This window comes from Talpa occidentalis, unplaced genomic scaffold (assembly GCF_014898055.3).
Source record: "Talpa occidentalis isolate TD23 unplaced genomic scaffold, MPIMG_talOcc4v2.1 talOcc4.3, whole genome shotgun sequence".
NCBI classification, from domain to species: Eukaryota; Metazoa; Chordata; class Mammalia; order Eulipotyphla; family Talpidae; genus Talpa; species Talpa occidentalis.
In genome coordinates this window covers 45318509-45330546 of record NW_023603184.1, presented here as the reverse complement: position 1 = coordinate 45330546, position 12038 = coordinate 45318509, and the positions used below count along the sequence as shown (strand labels likewise).

Sequence of the window (12038 nt, the reverse complement as noted above, 5' to 3'; positions counted from 1 at the left end):
TAGCAGCGTTATTCATCTGGTTTAATTCTAATAGGATACTCTGTTAATTTTGTGTTGTGATTAATAAATATTTCTGGTACATTAAAATAAAGCTCATCTAAGATTTTAATTTAGACTTTCATTAAAAAAATAGAACTTTTTTTTTTATTTATCTCCATGTCTGCTGCATTTGACAGAGCTGAATCAAGACTTACAATAATGCATTCTGAAACAAAGGTCAAATAAAACTGTTCTCCCTTGTAATTGGTACATAATAATGTTGTTCACCTTAGAAAATGCAGATCTAGAGTTGGCAAGCTGAATGATTGTGGTTTTTCGGGTCAGTGAATCAGGATAGAAAAGAACATAGGTTTTGTGCTGGGCATTTACAAGTTTTAATAAATGCTCTTTCTCATTGTCCCTAAATCAAATACTTTCTAAGACTCCACTTATATTATCTTCTACCTTAAAAAGTCATTTTAAAGGTAAATTACTATGATCCTTCCCATCTGCCAAGCCTCATCTTTTGCTCTTATCTCCTTCATTTCATGTCATAGCAACACCAAATTCTCACTCAGAAATTCTCCTTCATACTTTACTAAGTTGCTGGACATACTGCTATGTTGGTCTAAGATGTTCACCACCACCTTTTTTAAAATTCATTCACCTTGGAAGCCTGCAATTTATTTTTTTAAACTCAGTTTAAGTGGGGCCTTCCTGGTGGCACAAGGGTTTAAGCACCGCACTATGAAGCAATCCGCAGCTTGTACAGCACAAGTTCAATCCCTGGCCAGCCAGGGAGCAACCCACATGGTGAGACAGACCTCTCCTGTCTCACCCGCTGCTCCCCTCAGCAGTGGATTTCAGTCAGTCTGCCTGTTCTATTCCCCGCTCTGTTTCTGGTGAATCCTCTCACCCCCACATCTCTGGCCTGTATTCCAGCTCTTGTATGCATTAAAAAAATAAATCTTAAAAAAAAAAAAAAAAAACTCAGTTTATGGGCCTCCCCAGTGGCGCAGCGGTTGAGCTCTGGGTTGCGAAGCTGCCCACAGCCTCTGCAGCTCCGGTTCGATCCCCGGCCGCCAGGCGAGGGTCCCACATGGCGCTCAGACCTCTCCTGCCGCCCACTGCTCCCCTCAGCAGTGTGCTTCGTCAGTCTGCCTGCTCTGCTCTCCCCTCTGGCTCTGGTGAATTCTCTCACCCTCCTGCACTTCTGACTGTACCCAGTGCTTGTATAAATAAATAAATAAACAAATCTTAAAAATCAAACAAACAAACAAACTCAGTTTATGCTATAGCATCTGAGAAACCAAAGAAAGGTAAGACAAAGACAAAGTGTAAGACAGACCTTGGAAAGCAGACAATAGATATGGGGCATTCGGAAGTGGAGGAGGAAGAGGAGAGAGTATAGGAAACTGGGGTAGAGGAGAGCCAAATGGACTATGGTGGAGGAATATGGGTGCACTGTGGAGGGAAAACTATGGTGACCACACCTGAAGGGGAAAGCCTACATTGTGAAAAAATTAGCAAGGATGTTTAAAACAATAAATATATGTATACATATATTTAAAGCTGTATCATCTGTAAAATCATCCCTAACTTCTACAAGGAGCTGTAGGGATTTCAATCCTCTGTTTTCCACTGAAAGTGTAGAAATAATGTGATGATAGTGAAACTGATTGTGCATTTATGTAAATTTTTGAGAGTATATATATATATATATATATAATACTTCATTTTTGAATTCTTATAACATAATATAGTTTTTTGCATGCATTAGGGACATGATAACTACTTGTTGAAATATATACAACAAGACTTGGTGCTCTTGCTCTCACTACAAAATAAATATAAACTAATTATTAAAAATTGCCTTATTTTCAGGTGAAAGTTTCATGTTTGGTAGTGCAAAAAATGACATTATTCTTAATACTTTTATTTTAAAGTTAATTTATAGATTTGGAAGTGTCCTTTGTAAACTGAGAAGAACTGAGTTTTATTGATAAAAATTCAAATTATATAATCTATGTGAAAAAGAGCTTGGGGAGTATTTTTAAATCATTTGTGGTTTCTACATTGATATATAAAAAAGGGCAATGTTAGAGAATTAAGGAGTTTTTAGGAGAACATGTTAATAATAACTTGCAAATATACACTGCATATAAAGTACTACTTATTTAAACTTGTATGCTAACTTGGATAGTAACTGATTGAGTTGAGGTGCACTTTGTTGTTGCTACTTATTCATTCCACATCTAATTGTTGGAAAACCTTGGGATTCATCCTTGAATATGCTATCTGCTCCACCTCCATCATTCCCCACAAAATCTCATCTAGCATCAATCTATTTATATCAACTATTTATATCAACAATCTATTTATATCCCCATTTATATCAACAATACAGCTACTCCATACATTCCAGAGTCTACATCTAATGGCTGACTCAAAAATCTCTATTTGAATATCTACTGAAACAATGCAAATCTCATTGTTTGATCCCCAAAGTAAACCTCTTCATCCCACAGCATTCTCCATTCAGAAAAGTCATCTTTTCCTGATTACCACACACTCACTTTAGTTTTTCAATTACTCTTTCCAATTTTATTCTAATAGCTTATTCTGTAAGGGTATAATACATAACAGATATTTGTAGTGTGTATATATATGTGTGTGTATGAAAAAATATATATATATCTCAAACATTTTATTTACATTTACTAAACATTCTTGCTGCTGTCATATTTGGTAGATTTACAGTTATTTCTTCCATGTGTTTGCTTCTAACTGTGCATGAATAGTTTTATATTTTTCTTCTTGATGGAAGAAAACAACCCTTATTGCTTCTTGTATAGAATATGAATTTAATTTAAATTATATAAAGAAATAGCCCCAATATGTTGGTTTTAAAAATGCATGTCAACATTTGGCATTTGGATATTCTGTGTAAATGCAAGTGTTTAGCAGAATTCCAATTGAACAAATTATAGTTTTTGACTATAATTTATGAGAACTATGTAAATATCTACAACTTTATAGCCAGCATTTCCTAAATTACTCATGAATTACTAATTGCCTTTTTCAGCTACAGAATATGCAAATATATTTTTGCAGAGAAGAAGTACTAAAAGCTCCAAGGGCCATTTGGTTAAAAATAAATAAATAACACTAAATACTTTACCAACAGGAAAAGACACAATTTTCCTTTCACCTTTAATTTCTCCCCAATCTATTTTAGTTGGATGAAAACTTAAAATTTCAAAGAAATATCACTGAAGGTATTTCTATCCTTAAAGTTGTGTTGAATGCATAACCACCTTCATGAAAAGCAAGGAACTCAGTATAAAGAACTTAGTCTGACAACAATCAGATCTGGATCTGATTACTGCCCCTATCCCTAATAATCTAGGACTTTAAACAAGTAACTTAAATTCTCTAATCAAAAGTTTGATCATTTATAAAAGTAACATAGTAATATTAATGCTGACATCTTTAATGAAAACGTATATTAGAACACCAATTCAGTGCCCAATGTTTAAAGCTTTGTTCCTATGATAATGGTAACATTGGTGATAATGCCTGACTTTGGCTTGCTAAGATCTAATGTCCAACTATATCTCTTTCAACGGTACCATAGCAAGATATTCTGTTACTTAGAAATGACTTTATTTAAATTTCACAATGTCACTAAATTATTTGTGACTATGCTGATTTAGTTGGAGGAAGAAAAACAAATTGCAGAGCTATAGCATTTTAACATCTTGTGCTTTTATTAAAAATAACAGTATGTGGAAGAATATAAAATTTTTAATCAGAAAGGTACACCTGAAAATGCACTCCTCTTACTAACTTTGTTACTTTAGGATTATCCTTGTCACAAGTTCACAATTCTCACTTTGGAAAACTTACATGAGGATAAAAAAAAAAATAGCAGAATTCATAGTTCCTGATTTTTCTATTGAACACATATTGAATATCTAGTGTGAAATCCATGACTCTTTTCTTCATGGAGATTACAGTCAGAAAAGGAGGTCATCATTAAAATGACACTCACAGGGCCTCCCCGGTGGCGCAGCGGTTGAGCACTGGGTTGCGAAGCTGCCCGCAGCCTCTGCGGCGCCGGTTCGATCCCCGGCTGCTCCCCGGCCACCGGAGGAGGGTCCCACATGGCGCGCAGACCTCTCCTGCCGCCCGCTGCTCCCCTCAGCAGTGTACTTCGGTCCTTCTGCCTGCTCTGCTCCCCGCTCTGGCTCTGGTGAATTCTCTCACCCTCCCACGCTTCTGACTGTACCCAGTGCATGTATAAAAACAAAACAAACAAACAAATAAATAAATAAAACATGCCTCTATAAAAAAAAAAAATGACACTCACAATGTTAGAACAAATGAGATATAGATACTATCAAATAATGGAAAAATAAATCTGTAAAATTCAGTTGTAGATTCTCAGAAGAGACAATGACATTTGATTCAGGGTTTAAAAAAATTCATCAAACAATTGGAAATATATATAATGTTGCAGAAAATAATGAACAGAAGCAAAACAGTTCTCCAAAGTAGTTTTTCACAAATATATTTTTGTTTTATATTATTTAATGTAAGGTGACATTGGATTACATCACTATACATGATTCACAAATATAGGATCCAAAACCACGGGTGTATGTTAGCATACAAACCTACCACCAAGACATAAATAATCCACCCATCATACACACCCATACCCACACATACAAACACACAGAATAGAATTATATTCAGTTAAAAATATAATTCCACCCATTTTCCATTGGGTAGTAGTCCATAATCCATTTCTCTCTACCATCACCTCCCCTTCTGGTAGCCACAGTTTTACAGTCAGATTTCTAGGATTTTTTTTTTTGGGGGGGGGTTGTTGTTGTCTAAATCTTTGAGTTGTTTCTCTCCATTCTATGACTAAGAGAAACCATCTGGTATTTAGCATTCTCCTTCTGACTTATTCCACTTAAGTGTAATGTCCTCTGGTTCCATCTATATTATCACAAGTGGCCAACATTTTTTAACTGAATATAATTCTATTCTGTGTGTTTGTATGTGTAAGTATGGGTATCGAATCTTTATTCAAGCATCTGTCCCTGATGAGCAGGTTGTGAAGTATACATTTGTAGAGTCTGAACTTATAACCCGTGGAACAGATGCAAAAAATGTAAACCTACTTTAGCTCAATAAGCATAATAATCAATTGTCCTTGAACACTTTGGTTGCTTCTATAACTAAGCTACTATATACAGTGTTTCGCTAAACATAGGAATGCATTTATCTCTTCAAATTATTGTTTTGCGTTCTTTGGGTAGATAAGAAGGAATGGAATGGGTGGATTATATGGTAGTTCTATTTTTTAATATTTTGGTAAATCTCCATACTGTTTTCCATAGATGCTTGACCAGCATTGTATGAAGGCTCATTCAGCAATAAAGCTGATTTGAACAGCTACTTTAAAAAAAAAAAAAAAAAAAAGATTTATTTATTGGGCCTCCCAGTGGTGTAGCGGTTGAGCGCTGGGTTGAGAAGCTGCCTGCAGCCTCTGCAGTGCCAGTTCGATCCCCGGCCACTGGGTGAGGGTCCCACATGGCGCACAGACCTCTCCTGCCACCCGCTGCTCCCCTCAGCAGTGCACATTGTCAGTCTGCCTGTTCTGCTCCCCGCTCTGGCTCTGGTGAATTCTCTCACCCTCCCGCGCTTCTGACTGTACCCAGTGCTTGTATAAATAAATAAATAAATCTTAAAAAAAATTTTTAAAAAAATTATTTATCTATGCATACGAGGACTGGGGTAAAGGCCAGAGGTGCGGGGAGGGGGAGGGTGTGGATTCACCAGAGACAGAGTGGGGAAGAAAACAGGCAGACTGACTGAAATACACTGCTGAGGGGAGTAGCAAGCGAATCAGGAGAGGTCTGCTGCATCATATGGGTAGCTCCCTGGATGGCCAGTGTTCAAACTCATGCTGCAGAGGCTGCGGACAGCTTCAGAGGTTATGTCTCAACCCCTTGCGCCACCAGGGAGGCCCTGAACAGCTAAATTGTACTATGCTTCACATCCTCCAAGAATTGCATTTTTACTGGATGGAAAACAGCATGTAGTCCACACCATGTTTACAAGTGGCTACAGACTTTGTATCAGTTAACACTGCAGGTCTACTCCAGTTAATCCTTAGTTTGGTCGTTTGGTCTATTGATATTCATCATCATGCCCTGTTTTTCAGATCTCAACTTCAGTCTGGAGTTAAGCAGTCACGTGCCTTTCTCTGAAATCATTCCTGGCCCCAGACAAGGTACTGGACCTTTGATCAAACATGTAGATTGCTGGCAATAGTACCTAAGAAAACATAAAACTGTAGGTGTAAAAATTCCTTGCACACACTTCCTGAAATGTGTCTTTTCCAGTTTCTCAGGTGTTCACATATTTTCATTGTGTAAATAATAGTGAGCTAGTTTGATTCATCACAGAAATGCATTGAAGTTTTGTTTTACATTTCCTGATAATAAATGGTTTTGACTATGTTTCATGGCCTATTGATCACCTATATCTCTTCTTTGGAGAACTATTTACCTTGTTAGTCCAGATTTTAATTCAGTTATTAGCTTTTTTTTTTTTTTTTTTTTTTTTTGCTGTGTTAGTTCTCTGTAGATCTTGCATGTTAGTTCCTTTTCAGATAGATGAATGCAAATAGTTTCTGCCATTCAGTAGGGTGCCTTTTTTTGCTTTAATGATAATCGTTTTCACTATAAAAAGCTACTTATTTTGACATAGCCCCATTAATTTATTTTTGCTTTTGTTTCCTTTGCTGTAAAATTCAAGTCCCTCTAATCCACTGGTGTAGAGTGCTTTGTCAAGTTTCTTTTCTGTGGTTTCAGGAATTAAATCTAAGTCTTTAATCCATTTTGAGTCAATTTTTGTATGTGGTGTGAGTGGTTTAGTTTCATTTTTTTGTATGTGGCTGTCCAGTTTTCCCAGCACCACTTATAAAAGAGATATTTCTTTCTGCAATATATCCTTAAGAATTTCCAGGTAGCTTGCAGGAAGACCTTCCATCCCATGGCATAAAGCTATGCTGCTTGAACTAGTCTGTCTTAAGCAGTTAGGCTGACTTATTGAAATACCACAGATTGATGGTTTACACAATAGAAATTTATTCCTCATAGGTCTAGAGCCTGGGAAAGCTGAGATCAGTGTGAAAGTAAGATCAGTTTATTCTGAGGTAACTACTTTTTAACTTGTAGACAGGCACCTTCTAACTTTGTGCTTATATGACCTCCTTTTTTGCACTCATTGTGAAATATAGCAAAGCAAGTGCTCTGGGGTCTTGCCTTATAAGAACTCTAATCCCATCATGAAGAACTCACCCTCCTGATAATATCTAAGCCTATTGCACAAGGTTCCCATCTTCAAATACCATGATGTTAGTGGTTAGAGTGTCAGCATACCAATTTTTGGGAACATGGGCATTAAATACAAAACACTGCCTGAAGATAAAAAAATATCCTTGGGACTTGGTTACCAATCCCAACTCAGTTGTTCTAGGGTCGGGGAAACAATGGAGTGGAGCTTGAAGTCACTAGAAAGAGACTGCATTATCATTCAGATGTATAATTATATATATATATATATAATTATATATCTATAATATCTATCTTCCTAGATCATATTTAGGGAGTTTGTATAATTTGTTCACATATGTGATCTAGGAAGCTAGATCCTTAAAAAAGCAAAAATGGTCATCTATCAGGATGGAAGTCCAAAATTACCTAAAAAAATAAGATCCAAGCTTTTCTTGCATTTGTTCTGTAAGATTTCCTTTCAGAAGTCTCAGAATTACTTAAAATAGCCATGGTCAACATACACTCTGAATTAGTTGTCAAATACTTCAGAATTTGTAACTGAGTGCATTCTTCTGCCTTTTCTCCCTCTTACCTTTCCTGCAACTTTTTTTGCTTTTCTTTCATCTTCTACTTTTATACAAATGTAGTCATACTAACTGTTCTGATGCATCAAAAGGATTCAGTTGTCATAAAGATGAGCCATCACAATTGTTAGTAGGAAATGATGGAGGTCAACGTTTTTGTAAGCAGATCCAGTATCATGCTTGTAGAAAAACAAGGTCCATGTTTGGATGTTCTGAATTATAAAGAAAGCTCTCATAATCACCATAGTTGCTAGAGTAGACAGATATTTTTATTATTTAGAGCTTTGAAGAACAACAATACTGTCTTCTATTGTTTCATTAGGACATCTTTCATGGCTAGCATTAGAGATAGTTAAACCAGATATTTTTAAATTGATCTTTACAGTTGAATATTGAATACAAATTATATACAAATACAACTAGCACCAATGATTGCTTGACCTTGAAAATATCTAATGAAAATCCACTTAATTGAATAATAACACACAATTAAAAATTTCCTGTAAATACTCACTGGTGGTGTGTGCAAACTGACTCTTTTGATGAATGAATAAATGGCATTAGTTTTGAGATTGTTGCTAAGCCATTAATGAATGGGCATATTTCATGAATTATTTTCAATCATTTATTTTATTTCCAAGAGATGTTTATGTCCAATCCCAATGGAATCCTAAACTTATCAAATGAGGGTATTTTTTACTCATTTCCATACACCCAGTGCCAAATACACTGCCTACTTTATAGCAAGTGTCCATTATCTATCTGGGGAAATAAAAATAATTTGTATTCATCTTGATATATTTGAGAAATTAAGAACTATATCTGATTAATAAATAATTGATTTCCATTCTTCCAAATTTTCCTGTATAACAAATGAGGCTTCACAATTGTTAGGAGGAAATGATGAATGTTAACATTTTTTTGTAAGCAGATTCGGTATCATTATGCTTGTAGAGAAACAAAGTCCATGTGTGGATGTTCTGAATTATAAAGAAAGCTCTGATAATCACCAGGCTCATGCCTCATGTTCTTCAAACCCCTACGAAGTTCAAAAGGCTTTAAAAAATTCTTGAAAATTTCTTTTCACTGGGAAATCCCTATGTTAGATAATTCTTCTGTATAATTGCCTATGGATTGGTGGTAAATCTAAGAATGTTACTTGAGTTTGACAGGCTCCACATTTAGCTTTTCATTTGTTTAATTCATGCAACTATTATTTATAGGTTGTCTATATGTGGGATATGGGGATACCCGTGGGCAAAACAAAGTCAAAATCTTTCTTCATGGAGTTTGTGTTCTAGTGAAGGGAAATAGGTACACATTAATAGAAACTTATAAATATATGACATACCATATGGTGATAAGGGCTTTTAATTTAAATAAATCAGAAAGGGGGGATATAGTGCATAGGAGTGAGAGTAATCAGGGACATCATCTTTCATAAGGTGACATTTGAGTGGAAAACTAAGGAGGTGATGTTGAGAGCCAAGGAGATGTTTGGAGAAAAATAACCATACAGAGACACAGGGACAAAGACCTGAATGTATTCAGACTAATCTAACTACATATGGTTCATTATTATTTGGTCTATTTAAAAGCAACCACTGCCCAACTGTGCAGTTGGTTACATATCTTAATTTCTTAAATCCTAGTTTCATAGATCCTCAGTTTAATTATGAGTTCTCGCAACATAGTGATTAAAATCTAACTCTTACCTTAACCAATGGAATGCATTTTCATACTACTACACTTGAAATAAATCTTAATACATAGTAAAGATATGTTTCAGCTTCAGTTATAAGATTAAATGTCCCATGCCAACATAAATGTAGAAAAATAATAATAAGATTGAAATACATTTTGGACAAAGATTCTCAATCTCAGTATTTTTTAGAAATTTAATCAATAATAAAGATAAAACATTTTCTTAATAAGTGAAGTCTTTAAGTTATTAAAAATATTGGAAACAAAGGACAGGACATGCTAAAGAAATAGACATGATAACATCTGATTGACTTCTCCGGTAGAGCACTGGGAACACATTTAATGCGGAAAGTACATGCCTGTTGAAAGATGTTTAAGAATCGTTTGAAATATGTTGTAGAAATTTTAGTGGCAATTTGTTAGGCAATTTTCTATTATTTGCTATAGTTAACTAAATAGATCAAATTCCAAAGCACATGACTTGTCTGAATTATCTGTCATAAATCTCTCCTGTGTCATAATCATTGCCTTAATCATTGTTAATGCATTTGCTTAAATTTAAAATTTTATTTTCTTGAGACAAACATCTAGCAAGACACAAAGGTTTTGATATTGCTCATTTTTATCTCAGTTATTTAAGCACCATTATTAAATGATAAGCTGTATCAAAACAAACAAAACTTAAACATCCACCATCTAACCAAGGAGGTGAACACTAGTGGATTAAAAAAAAATAAGGTTTATACACAAGAATGTAAAATCATTTTAGGAAGATTAGCTGTATGTATAAATGATGCTAGCATTTCAGTGAAAGAAAGAAAGCAAATTCAGTTAGGATTGCCCGTTGGCCTCTATCACTTCTCTAATCTGTCCTGTTATCTCAAGCCCCACACATGCACTGATTGTCACCACTTGTATCATCCAACCTTCTTATTACTCTTCTTGTCTCTGCTCCTTCAAGTTCCAACCAGCCTTCTGCAGACACATCCTGGGAACCCTAGCCCTCAGGAAGGTTAGCACAGAGGTCCATCCAGAGGTCAAGGTAGCTGTAGTCTGAGCTGGGTGCCTGGCCTGTCTCTACTAGAGTCAAGCTCAAAGTGGAGAAGTGCTCATCATGCAAACGCTCACTTCCTGTAAGCTAAAGAGGAACAAAGTCAAGTGAGAAAAAGTATTTAAAAATGCAAATATAACCATGTTTTGCCTCTGGGTAAAATATATCAATGTTTCTACATCAAACAAAAGATTGAGAACCAACTCCTTACTCCATCAGCTTCCTTTCTTGCCTCCACAGTAAATTCACCCAACATCAGTCACCTCTGGATAGGTATTTCATAATTATCTGATAATATTTTACTAAAAAAAATAAAGATAAATAAACAATACAAAACCTACTTATGAATGTATACATATACTAAATTCTACTGTCCATTGTTTAAAAAGGAACACTGTAAAAAATATGTTAAAAAATAAGCAAAAAATCTGTCTGAAGTATTTTTTATGTCACTACTGCTATACGTATTTTAGACATTTTTGATTGAAAGATCTCTAAATTATTTTGTTTATATAATTTTCAATGACTTTATATAGATATGTCTGCACACACACATTTATTGTAGTTTGTACTACTTATTACACACTACTTATTGTAGGTGTACTATACGGCAACACCTTCCAACAGGTGTATGGATGTTCTCAATAGTGTTGCATGTATAGTATTTTTATCAGTTTTGCATCAATATTCTGGAACCCCCGATTATTTTCTCTTATTTTTATACCACTGCTAATTTTATTTTCAGCTTCTATTTTCCAGTGTTCCATACAGTAAACCTGATCACTAAGCTCCTTAGACCACCCAATGTGTATTATTTGTATCAACTGTACAATGGACACTCTGCAAGGCTTTTTTTATTATTATTTCTCAGATACACTGCTAATCTCTATTAAAAAAAACTATATAAAAATATACCAACAGGGCCTCCCCGGTGGCGCAGCGGTTGAGCGCTGGGTTGCAAAGCTGCCCGCAGCCTCTGCAGCGCTGGTTCGATCTCCGGCTGCTCCCCGGCCACCGGAGGAGGGTCCCGCATGGCGCGCAGACCTCTCCTGCCGCCCGCTGCTCCCCTCAGCAGTGTACTTCGGTCCTTCTGCCTGCTCTGCTCCCCACTCTGGCTCTGGTGAATTCTCTCACCCTCCCGCGCTTCTGACTGTACCCAGTGCCTGTATATATAATAAATAAATAAATCTTTAAAAAAACAAATACCAACATACCTATTTTTAAAATGGTTTAGATGATATTAGATAGCATTAAATGTGGGGAGGGTGTACTAGAAGATATGAGATTTAATACATCAATTGTGTGAAGTTTTATACATCTGCACACATCTTTCTCACTCTGTAACTTTCTTTCCCTGCTCCT

The 12038-nt window shown here is 35.7% G+C and overlaps 1 long non-coding RNA gene and 1 other non-coding gene across 2 annotated transcripts in view; one reads left to right on the top strand and one right to left on the bottom strand.

Annotated features, from left to right (window-relative positions):
• LOC119254707 (uncharacterized) overlaps positions 1 to 12038 on the top strand; it is an 847730-nt gene that overhangs the window by 565454 nt on the left and 270238 nt on the right. The window contains exon 3 of the long non-coding RNA XR_008553383.1: positions 6221 to 6289. This is a non-coding gene — a long non-coding RNA (uncharacterized LOC119254707). The remainder of the gene's footprint in view (positions 1 to 6220; positions 6290 to 12038) is intronic.
• On the bottom strand, positions 6401 to 6467 carry LOC119256422 (small nucleolar RNA SNORD29). The gene has a single exon (XR_005127757.1). It is a non-coding gene; the product is annotated as a small nucleolar RNA SNORD29 (small nucleolar RNA).